The following is a 16,939-nucleotide window of genomic DNA, read 5'->3' as shown; positions in this document are numbered from 1 at the left end:
ATAACCCCTTCATGACCAATGAAGCACATATATATTATTGGTTTTGTATGGCACTGTAATGCGGGCTCGCGAAGCGTAGTGAGAATAAACAATCAAAACAACAGTATTATGGTTCTTTGGTCGCTGCAACATTGCATTAAAATGCAATAACAAGCAATCAAAACATATCATCCACCCAAAAATGATATAACTAAAAATGTCCGCACAAGATGCAAAAATAAAGCCATCACTGAACCCCAGAACCCAAAAAATGAGAACACTACGAGTCTCGGAAAATGGTGCTAAAAGTCTAGTTCCAGGGGTTTTTTTTATTAGTTTCTGAATTTTTTTAAACACGTAGATAAAAGTAAACTATTCATGTTTGGTTTCTTTGAACTTGTACTGACCCGAGGAATCATAATACCAGGTCGGTTCTACCATATAAAGAACATAAATATCAAAAAACCCTTAAGTAAGAACCCTCAGAGATTCGAAACAAAAGGGATAGTTACCAATTCATAATAAAATTATATTTTTATTTAAGCCATTAAAAACAACATATAAATAGTATTAATAGGAAAAAGTGCAAGACTGGATCAAATTCCCAAAAAGTTAGCAGCGGTTTATCAGGTTATAAAGTGCTTAGTGCAATGACCAACTATGTGTTAATGATGACTAGTTATACATAACAAAGTGCATAGTGCAATAATAATGTTTAAGTAGTAAATAGCGCCCCCCGAGGAAAACAACGCTTTAATCCTAAAACATTCTTTAACTACATAAACAGTAAAAAACTGAAAAGCGATAGTGTTGGCCCACTTAAAAATAGTCTTGGTGAAATGGTGGAGGGGGATGAGGGTAAAGCCAACCTGCTGAATGACTTTTTTTCTACAGTTTTTATACAAGAAAATGCCATGGCAGATGACATGACCAGCGATACCATAAATTCACCCTTGAATATTGCCTGCTTAACCCAGCAGGAAGTACGCCGCCGCCTCGAAATCACTAAGGTTGACAAATCTCCGGGCCCAGATGGCATACACCCCAGAGTACTACAGGAATTGAGTTCTGTGATAGATAGACCATTATTTGTAATCTTCACAGATTCCTTAATAACAGGGTCGGTACTGCAGGACTGGCGCATAGCAAATGTGGTGCCAATATTCAAAAAGGGGACAAAAACTGAGCCGGGAAATTATAGAGCGGTAAGTTTATTCTCTACGGTTGGTAAAATCCTTGAGGGTTTCTTGAGAGATACTATACTGGAGTATCTCAAGAAAAATAACCTTATGACAGAGTATCAACATGGGTTTATGAGGGATCGATCCTGTCAAACTAATTTGATCAGCTTCTATAAAGAGGTAAGTTCAAGCCTGGACCAGGGAAATGCAGTGCATGTTGTGTATATGGACTTTTCAAAAGCTTTTGATACGGTGCCACACAAAAGGTTGGTACATAAAATGAGAATAATGGGGATAGGGGAAACTATGTGTAACTGGGTTAAAAACTGGCTCAGTGATAGGAAACAAAGGGTGGTTATTAATGGTATGTACTCGGACTGGGTCTCAGTTCATAGTGGGGTACCACAGGGGTCAGTATTGGGCCCGCTTCTTTTCAACATATTTATTAATGACCTTGTTGGGGGCATGCGGAGTAGAATTTCAATATTTGCAGATGATACTAAACTCTGCAGGGTAATCAATACAGAGAAGGATAATTTTATATTACAGGGAGATTTATGTAAAATTGGGCTGAGAAGTGGCAATTGAAGTTTAATGTAGATAAATGTAAGGTCATTCACTTGGGTAGAGGAAATGAAATTTATAATTATGTACTTAATTGTAGAACACTGGGTAAAACAGACGCAAAAAAAGACTTGGGTGTATGGGTGGATGGTAAACTTAACTTTAGTGGACAGTGTCAGGCAACTGCTGCCAGGGCTAATAAAATAATGGGATTTATTAAAAGAGGTATAAGTGTTCATGAAAAAAATATAGTTCTACCTCTGTACAAGTCACTAGTGCGACCGCACTTAGAATACTGTGTACAATTCTGGTCACCGATATATAAGAAGGACATAGCTGCACTGGAGAGGGTGCAGAGAAGAGCGACCAAGATTATTAGAGGAATGGGTGGGCTGCAACACCAAGCCAGGTTATTAAACTTGGGGTTATTTAGTTTGGAAAAACGAAGGCTTAGGGGGGATCTAATCACAATGTATAAATATATGAGGGGACAGTACAGAGATCTTTCCAAAGATCTTTTTACACCTAGGCCTGCGACCGGAACACGGGGGCATCCGCTATGTCTTGAGGAAAGAAGGTATAACCCCTTCACGACCGCGGGCAGTAAAATTACATCCTATTTTAACGTGACTTAATGACCAGGGACGTAATTTTACTGCCTAAAGTTCATTTGATTGCCGTGGCCATAGCAACGGCTTTCAAATGATGTCCCCTGCTGTTTCTTACAGCAGGGGACCTTTGCATCGCCACCCCCCATTGACGATCGATGTGATTGGCTGTTCAAATCTGAACCGCCAACCACATCTTTCGCACTGATTTCGGTAAAAATAATGCCGGAAATAGTGCGATACTGTGAGATCCGGCTATGAGATGCCGCAGCAGGTACAGCAGATCATAGGTGGATCTAGCACATGCCGCCCCCAGCCCCTGCAGCACTGATTGGAGCGATCGTGCTATGACGCGCAATCGCTCCAATCAGTGTGCAGTGAGGCGGTTTGATTTGCAGGTGGCCGCCCTCCCCAGGCCTGTGCTGGTCTGGTGACCCTCCCCCAACATGTCTGCAGCGTGCAGCACTGGCTGGTACTAGTGGTACCACGCCACCGCTGCTGCTGCCGCTGCTTTCACATGGAGCAGGAGCGGTGAGTATTGTGCTCACCTTGCAGCCCCTGCGCGCTCCTGTGATTGCTCCTGCGCGCTCCCGTAATGGCCCCTGCCCGTGCCCCCCTGCGATCTGCCCCTCGACATCCCGATCTGCCCCCCCGACATCCCGATCTTCCCCCCGCCATCCCGATCTGCCCCCCGCCATCCCAATCTGCCGGCCTCCCCAGTGATCTCTATTCTGCAGCTCCTCCGGTATCTCCCTTCTCATCTGCTCTCCCCCCTCTGCTCTCCCCCTCCCCCTCTGCTGTCCCCCGACGTCCCCATACCTGTCTTCACCGGGTCCTCCGAGGTCTTCACTGGCCCGATCACATCTGCCTCCATCGCTGGGTCCTTCTTCCTGGGTCTTCTGCTGAGCTGTCCAACTTCCTGCCTGCTACTCCTGTAAAGCTGTTCCCCCTGCTAATCCTCTGGGTACTGTTAGTATAACTTTTTTTTTTCTTTTTTTTCCTCTATCCCCTGTCCACTTTTACACCTCATGCGTCCGTGCGTCCCACCGAGCGCTGATCAGGGATGCAGATAACGTATCTGCATCCGTGGTCAGTTTTCGGCGGGACTTTTTTTTTCCCGTATCCCCGACGCTTTTTGTATTGCATCAGTCCGTGCGTCCCGCCGAGCGCTGATCAGGGATGCACATAACGGATCGGCATCCCTGCGGAAAAAAAAGTCCCGCCAAAAATTGAGCAGGGATGCCGATCCGTTATGTGCATCCCTGATCAGCGCTCGGCGGGACGCACGGACTGATGCGATATGGGGATACGTAAAAAAAAGTATCGCATCTGTCCGTGCGTCCCGCTGAGCGCGGATCAGCATCCCTGCTCAATTTTTGGCGTGACTTTTTTTTTTTTTCCGTATCCCCAGCGCTTTTTGTATCTCATCCGACCGTGCCTCCTGCAGCGGCCGATCAGTGGACTGCGTCTGTGCGTTTGAAAATTCAAATGGCGTTCCTTGTCTTCTGAGCCCCGCCATGCATATGAGGTATCTGCGTACTCGGGAAAAATTGCACAATACGTTTTATGGTGCATTTTTTCCTGATACCGTCGTAAAAAGAAAAAAAAAAGCTACCTTGTTGCTGCAAAAATTAAAAAAAAAATTAAAAAAAAATAAATAATTTTCACGGTTCAACGTTATCAACTTTCAGTGGAGCCCCTGGGGGTACAAGGGGCTCACTAAACATCTAGATAAATTCCTTGAGGGGTCTAGTTCCAAAATGGGGTAATTTGTGGGGGAGCTCCACTGTTTAGGCACCATAGGGGGGGTCTAAAAACGTGACATGGCGTCCGCTAATGATTCCAACCAATTTTGCTGTCAAATAGTGCCCTTCTCTCCTGAGCCACGCCATGCGCCCAACAATTACTTTCCACCACATATGAGGTATCTGCGTACTCAGGAGAAATTGCACAATACGTTTTATGGTGCATTTTTTCCTGATACCCTTGTGAAACAAAAAGCTACCTGGTTCAAGTAACAGTTCTGTGGTAAAACAAACGAAAATTGTATTCATGGCTCAACATTATCAACTTCTGTGGAGCCCCTTGGGGCTCACTAAACATCTAGATAAACTCCTTGAGGGGTCTAGTTTCCAAAATGGGGTCACTTGTGCTGGAGCTCCACTGTTTAGGAACCTCAGGGGGTCTCCAAACGTGACATGGTATCCGCTAATGATTCAAACAAATTTTGCTGTCAAATGGTGCTCCTTCTCTTCTGAGCCCCACCATGTGCCCAAACAATTACTTTCCACCATATATGAGGTATCGTCGTACTCAGGAAAAAATGCACTACAAATTTCATGGTGTATTTTTTCCTGATACCCTTGTGGAAAAAAAGCTACTTAGTTGAAGCAACAGTTTTGTGGTAAAAAAAAAAAAAAATTCTTTTCACAGCTCAACTTTATAAACTTCTGTGAAGCCCCCAGGTGTTCAAAGTGCTTATCAAACATCTAGAAAAATTATTTGAGGGCTCTAGTTTTCAAAATGGGGTCACTTGTGGGGGAGCTCCATTGTTTAGGCACCTCAGGGGGTCTTCAAACCCAACATGGTGTCCGCTAATGAGTGCAGCTAATTTTGCGTTCAAAAATTTAAATGGTGCTCCTTCCCTTTTGACCTCTGCCATGCACCCAAACAATTGATTTTTACCCCATATGGGGTATCAGCGTACTCAGGAGAAAATGCACAATAAATTGTAGGGTGCACTTTCTCTTTTCTCCCTTGTGAAAATGAAAATGTTATGGCTAAAGTAACATTTTTGTGTTAAAAAGTAAAGTTTTCATTTTTTCCTTCCACATTGCTTTGGTTCCTGTGAAGCACCTAAAGGGTTAATAAACTTCTTGGATGTGGTTTTGACCAGTGTGAGGGGTGCAGTTTTAAGAATGGGGTCACTTATGGGTATTTTCTGTCACCTCGGCCTCTCAAAGTCACTTCAAATGTGATGTGGTCCCTAAAAAAATTATTTTGTAAATTTTGTTGGAAAAATTAGAAATTGCTGATGAACTTTGACCCCTTCTAACTTCCTAACGAAAAAAAAAATTCTTTTTCGAAAATTGCGCTGATGTAAAGTAGACAAGTGGGAAATGTTATTTCGTAACTATTTTGTGTGACATATCTCTCAGATTTATGGGCATAAATTTTGAAATTTTGAAAATTGCAAAATTTTCTAAATTTTTGCACAATTTCCTAAATTTTCACAAATAAATGCAAAAAGTATCGGCCTAAATTTACAACTGACATGAAGTACAATATGTCACGTAAAAACAATGTCAGAATCGCCAGGATCCGTTGAAGCGTTCCAGAGTTATAACCTGTGATTTGATGTCTCTTGGTTCTTTACGGTCCTGAGGAAGGGAGCAGAGCTCCTGAAACGCGTAGACCTATGCCAATAAAGATACGTTAATCTTACGGTTCCAGAAGTGATCTGTGGCGCGGCATTATCACCTATCTCTATTATTCTCTGTTATCTGCCATCGGGTGGCTGCAGCCTGGATCAATACATTACATGCGAGTAAAGGGGTTGTGACTTGCACAACCTCATCTGGTGAGTATTCACTCCCCCTTCCTCACCCCATATTATTGGGGTAATACCCTATGTGCGCTTCTCTTTCCACAGCTTTGTACGCAAATAAACTGAGTGACATCACCGCTCATCGTTGCTGCTCTGTCAGTCTCTGCCTGCAGCCACAGTGAGCAGTGATGTTCTGTGAATGTGTGCTGTGATGCAGGATGTAGCAAAGCTAGGATTGTCGTTGGACCTTGTGTGGATTACTTCGGAACTGTGTTTATTGTCAATAAAGGTGTGAAAGAGTTTTTTTTGTGTATTTCATTCAAATAAAGGTTTTTCTATGTTTATTTCTTTTCATTTACAGATTAGTAATGCTGGACCTCATTGATGCCTTCCATTACTAATCTAGGGCTTAGTGGCAGCTGTGAGCTGTCATAGATAAGAACCACCCATCAGTATGTTCACATATAAGATAAAGCCAGTGCTATACTAACATTAGGATGCTGAATGTAAGCATAGCTTTTGCTCTGAAATTGGATGTTTTATTTCTGAAATATGTGCAAGCAAAGTTACAGCAACGCTCTGCTTTTTTATTGACAGGTGCAACATGGGTGGGAATATGTGGGTCAGACTTTGCTATCTCTTCTTACCCCTGTCTGTCTCCCTGGCCTTAGTAGATGCTAGATTGAATGGGCTGTATTCCGAATACACCCCTATCACGTGAGTGAAATGACTGATACCTGGAAGTAGCCCATACAGTATAGTCAGAACTAGTGTTTTCTTATTTTTTTCATACTTTTAAAAACTTTTTTAGCAACATTAACAAAAATAAACACTTGAGATAGATCCCTGTGTGTAAAGACTCTACAGTTAGGTCCAGAAATATTTGGACAGTGACACAAGTTTTGTTATTTTAGCTGTTTACAAAACATGTTCAGAAATACAATTATATATATAATATGGGCTGAAAGTGCACACTCCCAGCTGCAATATGAGAGTTTTCACATCCAAATCGGAGAAAGGGTTTAGGAATCATAGCTCTGTAATGCATAGCCTCATCTTTTTCAAGGGACCAAAAGTAATTGGACAAGGGACTCTAAGGGCTGCAATTAACTTTGAAGGCGTCTCCCTCGTTAACCTGTAATCAATGAAGTAGTTAAAAGGTCTGGGGTTGATTACAGGTGTGTGGTTTTGCATTTGGAAGCTGTTGCTGTGACCAGACAACATGCGGTCTAAGGAACTCTCAATTGAGGTGAAGTAGAACATCCTGAGGCTGAAAAAAAAGAAAAAATCCATCAGAGAGATAGCAGACATGCTTGGAGTAGCAAAATCAACAGTCGGGTACATTCTGAGAAAAAAGGAATTGACTGGTGAGCTTGGGAACTCAAAAAGGCCTGGGCGTCCACAGATGATAACAGTGGTGGATGATCGCCGCATACTTTCTTTGGTGAAGAAGAACCCGTTCACAACATCAACTGAAGTCCAGAACACTCTCAGTGAAGTAGGTGTATCTGTCTCTAAGTCAACAGTAAAGAGAAGACTCCATGAAAGTAAATACAAAGGGTTCACATCTAGATGCAAACCATTCATCAATTCCAAAAATAGACAGGCCAGAATTAAATTTGCTGAAAAACACCTCATGAAGCCAGCTCAGTTCTGGAAAAGTATTCTATGGACAGATGAGACAAAGATCAACCTGTACCAGAATGATGGGAAGAAAAAAGTTTGCAGAAGAAAGGGAACGGCACATGATCCAAGGCACACCACATCCTCTGTAAAACATGGTGGAGGCAACGTGATGGCATGGGCATGCATGGCTTTTAATGGCACTGGGTCACTTGTGTTTATTGATGACATAACAGCAGACAAGAGTAGCCGGATGAATTCTGAAGTGTACCGGGATATACTTTCAGCCCAGATTCAGCCAAATGCCGCAAAGTTGATCGGATGGCGCTTCATAGTACAGATGGACAATGACCCCAGCATACAGCCAAAGCTACGCAGGAGTTCATGAGTGCAAAAAAGTGGAACATTTTGCAATGGCCAAGTCAATCACCAGATCTTAACCCAATTGAGCATGCATTTCACTTGCTCAAATCCAGACTTAAGACGGAAATACCCAAAAACAAGCAAGACCTGAAGGCTGCGGCTGTAAAGGCCTGGCAAAGCATTAAGAAGGAGGAAACCCAGCGTTTGGTGATGTCCATGGGCTCCAGACTTAAGGCAGTGATTGCCTCCAAAGGATTCGCAACAAAATATTGAAAATAAAAATATTTTGTTTGGGTTTGGTTTATTTGTCCAATTACTTTTGACCTCCTAAAATGTGGAGTGTTTGTAAAGAAATGTGTACAATTCCTACAATTTCTATCAGATATTTTTGTTCAAACCTTCAAATTAAACGTTACAATCTGGACTTGAATTCTGTTGTAGAGGTTTCATTTCAAATCCAATGAGGTGGCATGCAGAGCCCAACTCGCGAAAATTGTGTCACTGTCCAAATATTTCTGGACCTAACTGTATATAATATGTTTCCCTTTTTGTATTGAATTACTGAAATAACTATTTGACAATATTCTAATTTATTGAGACGCACCTGTATCACCTTATATACTAAGTCCACCCCCAACGTCTTCTATCACAGTTAGAAGCTATGGCTATGCACAGGTAGAATCAGAGAGTCGGTGTTGCCGCCTGTGACTGAGCAAAACAGTGCAAGCTGTAGAGGTGGGCAATGTGAATATACCGCTCAATTTATTTAATGTGTATGAATGTAAATTTAAAAAACAGTATGTTATATTGCCTTTTCAAAAAATAATATTTAAAAATGAATAAATATTTGGCTATTTCTTCTATATATACTGCCCCCTGAGTGCTACACCCTAGGCCATGGCTTAGTTTTGCTTTATGATAAATCCGATTCTGCCTGTGCTTATCTTTCACTCAGTGTTGAGCGTAAAATGAGTTTTATATGCAGATGTATTGTATTACATGTGGAAAATCTGCATGTAAAAACGCATGTGCATTTTTATCTTCCTTTCTGCTGCAGAAACACATCAAAAACATGTACTCTGCACCAGGGGCGTATCTAGGGGGGGCTGGTGGGGCATCTTCCCCGGGCGCAACTGTGAGGGGGGCGCGGTCGGGCGCCTGATGCAGCGCTGTGAAAGTCTCCACGTGGGCTGCGGTTGCCGCTCTGCAGTGGGAGCCGCTATTCTCTGAGCGCAGTGGTCACGCTGACAGCCGCACTCATAGAAAGTGCAGTGCGCGGCTCCCACTGCTCAATTGTCCTCGTATCTGTCAGACGCGAGGGCAAGTGAAGCAGTGATGCCTGGCGCTGACTTCCGGGTCAGAGCGACGGCTGTCATGTGATCATGTCAGCTGATCACACTGCTGACATGGAAGTCAGGCCCGCAACGCAGAGGCGGCAGAGAAACGCTGATAAGTGCTCCACTGTGGAGCTGAAGAAACGGACGGAGGAACATTATGGAGTGAGGGGGGAGGTATCTATGCACACGGAATGGAGGGACAGAGGGTGGGGAGAGGGAACTATTAATGGACACATTGAGGGGATAGAGGTTTGGGAGGGGACAGTATCTAAAGACAGTATGGAGGACAGAGGATGGGAAGGGAGCAGTATCTATAGATACAGGAGGGGTGAGGGGGAACTATCTTTTGACAGTATGGTGGGAAGAGAGGTTGGGGGGGAAGCATCTTTGGGCACAGTATGGGGAGAGAAATGATGAGGGATGATGTATGGGGAGAGAAATGATGAGGGATGATGTATGGGGAAAGAAATGATGAGGGATGATGTATGGGGAAAGAAATGATGAGGGATGATGTATGGGGAGAGAAATGATGAGGGGTGATGTATGGGGAAAGAAATGATGAGGGATGATGTATGGGGAAAGAAATGATGAGGGATGATGTATGGGGAAAGAAATGATGAGGGATGATGTATGGGGAGAGAAATGATGAGGGGTGATGTATGGGGAAAGAAATGATGAGGGATGATGTATGGGGAAAGAAATGATGAGGGATGATGTATGGGGAAAGAAATGATGAGGGATGGTGTATGGGGAAAGAAATGATGAGGGATGATGTATGGGGAAAGAAATGAGTGTTGCTGCTTCAGGGAAAGGTTTGCAGCCCTTTATAGTTATTTCCGTAGCAGGGCTGCAAACAATGTGACCAGAAGTCCTTCTCAGGACTATTGTAGTTGTATACAGGCTGGCAGGGTATAGCCAGGTCGGAGTACAGGAGCAGAGTCCTTCTCAGGACTATTGTTGCTGTATACAGGCAGGGCAGGCAGGGTATAGCCAGGTCGGAATACAGGCTAGTGACCAGAAGAGTCCTTCTCAGGACTATTGTAGCTGTATACAGGCAGGAAGGGTATATAGCCATTCCTTGTGGTGACCGTATACCAGCGTTCATCATATCTGGCGCTGGTGTACACAGTCTAAAACAGTCCTGATAGTGTCAGACGTCTCAGTAATTGTCGCTCCTAAAAAGCTGTTAGGTTCTTAGTGGGTCCGTGCGTGCATTTAAAAACCGCACGTGTGTGGCTGTCGGTGGCAGTGTACAGGTGCACTTGTGTGCGTTTTGCACAAACTAGTATATAACGCACAAGTCTAGTGAATAATACACGTCAGTCAGCAGTGTCTGATAGTGTCAAACTTCTCAGTAATTGTCGCTCCTAAAAACCTGTTAGGTTCTTAGTGCGTCCGTGCTTGCATTTAAAAACCGCACGTGTGTGCCTGTCGGTGGCAGCGTACAGGTGCACGTTTTGCACAAACTAGTATATAACGCACAAGTCTAGTGAATAATACATGTCAGCAGTGTCTGATAGTGTCAAACTTCTCAGTAATTGTTGCTCCTAAAAACCTGTTAGGTTCTTATTGCGTCCGTGCTTGCATTTAAAAACCGCACGTGTGTGGCAGTCGGTGGAAGCGTACAGGAGCACTTGTGTGCGTTTTTCACAAACTAGTATATAACGCACAAGTCTAGTGAATAATACATGTCAGCAGTGTCTGATAGTGTCAAACTTCTCAGTAATTGTCGCTCCTAAAAAGCTGTTAGGTTCTTATCGCGTCCGTGCTTGCATTTAAAAACCATACGTGTGTGGCTGTCGGTGGCAGCGTCAGGCTCCACATTGTCCCTGGATAGAGACGTGCATAATGGCCTGTAAACCTGAAGTGCCAATTGTAAGGAAGTGGGTCTATTGTAGTATAGCCCTTAGGCAGGGCAGCCAAAAATTTGGAGGCTCCACATTGTCCCTGGATAGAGACGTGCATGAGGGCCTGTAAACCTGAAGTGCCCATTGTAAGGAAGTGGGTCTATTGTAGTATAGCCCTTTGGCAGGGCAGCCAAAAATTGGTAGGCTCCACATTGTCCCTGGATAGAGATGTGCATGAGGGCCTCAAAACATTGTTCCCATTGCAAAGGAGCGGGTCTCCTGTCGTTGTAATGCCCATTCTAAAAGAATGGGCGAAAAAATTTACCACTGGGGGTATACCTGAAACAACGGCCTAACTATTGTAACGGTCATCATGGTGGCGCATGAGGAGAAGGAGGAGCAGTCCAGCGATTAGCCAAAGTCCAGAAGTGTGTACCCATGGGTGAGTGGAGGTACATAGCAAATTCCCGTTACAAACTTTAAATTCCGCTGTCATTTGCTGGTGGTGTGGTGAAGTCTGGCCCAATCCAACCCTTGTTCATCTTGATCAGAGTCAGCCTGTCAGCATTTTCAGTTGACAGGCGGGTGCGTTTATCTGTAATGATTCCACCTGCGACACTAAAAACACGCTCTGACAAAACGCTAGCGGCAGGGCAGGCCAGGACTTCCAAGGCATAGAGAGCCAATTCATGCCACGTGTCCACCTTGGATACCCAATAATTGTAAGGCACAGAGGAATGTGGGAGTACAGTTATTTGATCTGCAAGGTACTCCTTGAGCATCTGGGCAAACTTAGGATTTCTTGTGGCACTACCCCGCACCTCAGGGGCTGTGGTATGTGAGGGGCTGAGAAAACTGTCCCACATCTTAAAGACTGTTCCCCTACCTCTGGCAGATTGGACTTGTGCCCCTCTCGGCTGTACACCTTGGTTGTCCACTGATTCCTGACCTATGCCGCTAGCGTTTTGTGAGGGGAATGCTTTGCCTACTTCCGTGACTATGGCCTTCTGGAACTGCTGCATTTTGCCTGACCTCTCCGCCTCGGGAATAAGAGACATAAAGTTCTCCTTTTAGCATGGGTCTAACAGTGTTACCAACCAGTAATGATTGTCGGCCAAGATGTTCTTAACGCGAGGGTCACGAGACAGGCAGCTTACCACAAAGTCAGCCATGTGCGCCAGACTCTTAACAGCCATCACTTCAGTATCCTGACCAACACGATGACTGAACATGCTGTCCTCCTCCTCCTCCTCCTCCTCCTCCTCATCATCTACCCTGTCCTCTGGCCACCACGCTGAACCGAGGATATGACTGCATGTCATATCCTCAATTTGGCCGGAGAGTTGCTCCATGTCTTCATCCTCCTCCTCGTCATAGTCCTCCACTGCACGTTGTGATAAGACGAGGCTGGGCTGTGTGTTATCACCCACACCCACTACTGTTTCTTGCTCCAACTCATCCGCCTGCAATGCATCATGTTTGTTTTTGAGCAGAGACCATTTTAGAAGGCAGAGAAGCGGTATGGTGACGCTAATAATGTCGTCATCGCCGCTCACCATCTTGGTGGAGTCCTCAAAGTTTTGGCGGATGGTACATAGGTCAGACATCCATCTCCACTCCTCAGGTGTTATGTGTGGAGTTTGACCCATTTCCCGACGGCTTAGGTGATGCAGGTACTCAACAACTGCCCTCTTCTGCTCACATATCCTGACCAACATATGCAGAGTTGAATTCCAATGCGTGGGGAAATCACACACCAGTTTGTGAGCCGGAAGATGCAAATGGCGCTGAAAGCCGGCAAGGCCGGCTGAAGCAGTAGGTGACTTTCGAAAATGTGCAGACAGGTGGCGAACTTTTACCAGCAGATCAGACAGCTCTGGGTATGACTTTAGAAACCGCTGAACCACGAGGTTGAGCACATGGGCCATGCATGGAACATGTGTCAGCTGGCCTCGCCTCAAAGCCGCCACCAGGTTCCGGCCATTGTCACACACGACCTTTCCTGGCTTTAGGTTCAGAGGTGTGAGCCAGTGATCTGCCTGCTGTTTCAGAGCTGTCCACACCTCTTCTGCATTGTGGGGTTTGTCACCTATGCAGATTAGCTTCAGCACAGCCTGTTGCCGCTTTGCCGAGGCAGTGCTGCAGTGCTTCCAGCTTGGGACTGGTGGGGAGGGTAAAGTGGATGAGGATGCGCAGGAGGAGGAGGAGGCTGAGGAGCATGACATTCCGGAGCTGTAGAGTGTGGGTGAAACCCTGACTGAGGTAGGGCCTGCAAACCTTGGTGTGGGAAGGACGTGTTCAGTCCCTCGCTCAGACTGGGTCCCAGCTTCCACAATATTAACCCAGTGTGCCGTCAACAAGATGTAGCGGCCTTGCCCACAAGCACTTGTCCACGTGTCTGTGGTTAGGTGGACTTTGGCTGAAACAGCATTGTTCAGGGCACGTGTGATGTTTTGTGACACGTGGTTATGCAATGCGGGGACGGCACACCGGGAGAAATAGTGGCGGCTGGGGACCGAGTAACGTGGGACAGCTGCCGCCATCAGGTTGCGGAATGCTTCTGTCTCCACCAGCCTAAAAGGCAACGTTTCCAGCGCAAGCAGTCGCGAAATGTTAGCATTTAGAAGTGTGGCATGTGGGGCGTTGGCAGTGTATTTGCGCCTGCGTTCAAAGGTTTGCTGAATGGATAACTGAACGCTGCACTGGGACAAGGACGTGCTTGATGATGGTGTTATTTCTGTGTGGGCAACTGCAGGTGCAGGGCAGGAGGAGGCTTGTTCGCGGGCAGCATGGACAGGGGATTGGCTCGCATGCACAACAGGCGAAGACGTAGCAGTGACATTAGCAAGCACTGCTCCTCGACTCTGTTGTACATCCCACAAAGTCGGGTGCTTGGCTGACATGTGCCTGATCATGCTGGTGGTGGTCAGGCTGCTAGTTTTGGTACCCCTGCTGATGCTGGCATGGCAGGTGTTGCAAATGGCCTTTTTAGAATCATCTGGAGCCAACTTAAAAAACTGCCAGACTCGGGAAGACCTAACATTTGTACAGGCACCTTGTGTCGTGTTGTTGTTCCGGGGAACGGTTGCCTGACTTCTGCCTGGGGCCACCACCCTGCTTCTTACTGCCTGTTGGGATGCTACGCCTCCCTCCCCCTGTGCACTGCTGTCCTCGTTCTGCATATCCTCCTGCCAGGTTGGGTCAGTTACTGGATCATCCACCACGTCGTCTTCCTCTTCCGCACCCAGCTCCTCCTCCTGACTTCCTGACAATTGTGTCTCATCATCGTCCACCCCTTGTTGAGACACGTTGCCAACTTCGTGAGAACGTGGCTGATCAAATATTTGAGCATCTGTACATACAATCTCGTCATGACCCACTTCAACAGGAGCTGGCGAGAGGCCAGAATGTGTGAATGGAAACGTGAACAGCTCTTCCGAGTGTCCAAGTGTGGGATCAGTAATGTCCGTGGACGTGTACTCGGCCTGGTGGTAGGAAGGAGGATCAGGTTCTGAAATGTGCGGTGCAGTATCACGGCTACTGACACTTGACCGTGTGGAAGACAGAGTGTTTGTGGTGGTGCCAATCTGACTGGAAGCATTATCCGCTATCCAACTAACAACCTGTTGACACTGGTCTTGGTTCAAGAGCGGTGTACTGCTGCGGTCCCCAGGAATTTGGGACAGGATGTGCGAGAGAGTAGATGTGGCCATTTGTTGTGGCGAAATTAGAGCTTGCACACGACCTCGGTCTCTGCCTGCACCACCATCACGTCCACTTCCTTGTTCGTTGCCAACGCCCTTGCGCATTTTGCAATGCTGTGCTGATGTGTATTCACTAGACTTGTGCGTTATATCCAAGTTTGTGCAAAACGCACACAAGTGCACCTGAACGCTGCCACCAACAGGCACACACGTGCGGTTTTTAAATACAAGCACGGACGCACTAAAAACCTAACAGGTCTCTATCCAGGGACAATGTGGAGCCTCCCAATTTTTGGCTGCCCTGCCAAAGGGCTATACTACAATAGACCCACTTCCTTACAATGGGCACTTCTGGTTTACAGGCCATCATGCACGTCTCTATCCAGGGACAATGTGGAGCCTCCCAATTTTTGGCTGCCCTGCCTAAGGGCTATACTACAATAGACCCACTTCCTTACAATGGGCACTTCAGGTTTACAGGCCCTCATGCACGTCTCTATCCAGGGACAATGTGGAGCCTCCCAATTTTTGGCTGCCCTGCCAAAGGGCTATACTACAATAGACCCACTTCCTTACAATGGGCACTTCAGGTTTACAGGCCCTCATGCACGTCTCTATCCAGGGACAATGTGGAGCCTCCCAATTTTTGGCTACCCTGCCTAAGGGCTATACTACAATAGACCCACTTCCTTACAATGGGCACTTCAAGTTTACAGGCCCTCATGCACGTCTCTATCCAGGGACAATGTGGAGCCTCCCAATTTTTGGCTGCCCTGCCTAAGGGCTATACTACAATAGACCCACTTCCTTACAATGGGCACTTCAGGTTTACAGGCCATCATGCACGTCTCTATCCAGGGACAATGTGGAGCCTCCCAATTTTTGGCTGCCCTGCCAAAGGGCTATACTACAATAGACCCACTTCCTTACAATGGGCACTTCAGGTTTACAGGCCCTCATGCACGTCTGTATGCAGGGGCATTGGTTAACCTCACAATTTTGGACTGCCCTGGCAAAGGAAAATACTACAAAGACTCACTTCCTCAAAATGGGCACATTAGACTCAAGAGGCCTTCATGTACGTCTCTTCTCAGGGACATCGGAGTGCCACACAATGTTTTCACGTGAAATCTTTCATGTAATCTCCAAAAGTAACATACATCAGCTCTATCTCACTATTGGGTATGTGCCCTTAACATTTCCGCCATGAACATTCATTTTGGTGTCATTTTTGAAGGTTTTCTGGTGAGTCCGTAAAAATGGCGTAAAACGCAGACAACATTGTTCACAGCTGTGACTTTTGAGTGATAAATGCTTCAAGGGGTCTTCCCCATGCTGTTGCCATGTCATTTGATCACTCTTCTGAGACTTTTGTGACATTTTTAGGGTTTCTACATGCTGCCGGGGGGTCATTTCATAAAAATACTCGGGTCTCCCATAGGATAACATTGGGCTCGGTGCTCGGGCCGAGTACACGAGTATCTTGGGAGGCTCGGCCCGAGCCTCGAGCACCCGAGCTTTTTAGTACTCGCTCATCACTAGTGCTGAACAGACATGCTCAATGAAAATGAATTCACTGAGGCGGGACACATCAAACCAGAATGTGGCCAGAAGTCCACAAATCTCATACTTGTGCTCACATGATCGTCCTTTGTCGTCACTGGCACCGGAGAATCCTACAAGTATTCAGAGCATGCGTTGTAATAATTCAGAAGCCTGAAGTCACGAATAGTCACTGCAGATTTTCTTCTCCAATCTGAACAATCCCTTTATTACAAAATTAAGTAGTGTAGTATCCTCAGTTCTAACAGCGCGTAATATACCCACTGTCACAATTCAGCTCTGCTTGCTGGTCACCACATGGCCACTCCACTCATATGTGATTTTCATACTTGCATGTGACAATTAGCTTTTCTTCATACGTTTCTCATTGAACATTGAGAGAATTATTAAGAGAAGCTCGTTACCACATGACTGTAAGTGTGCAAATCACATATGAATGATTGGTCACATGACGACCGCCCAAATTGCTTGGGGGGGGGGGCGGCACCAAACTGAATTCTTGCCCTGGGTGCTGGAAAGCCTAGATACACCTCTGCTCTGCACATGACTGTTTTAATAATGCTTTGTGAAAGCCAAATACCAGGATTCCAGGCAGTATAAAAAACAATGCAGCTTTATTTAAA

This window comes from Anomaloglossus baeobatrachus, chromosome 4 (genome assembly GCF_048569485.1).
Source record: "Anomaloglossus baeobatrachus isolate aAnoBae1 chromosome 4, aAnoBae1.hap1, whole genome shotgun sequence".
In the NCBI taxonomy this organism is placed as follows: Eukaryota; Metazoa; Chordata; class Amphibia; order Anura; family Aromobatidae; genus Anomaloglossus; species Anomaloglossus baeobatrachus.
The sequence above is the reverse complement of the archived record's forward strand: the minus strand, read 5'-3'. Positions refer to the sequence as shown.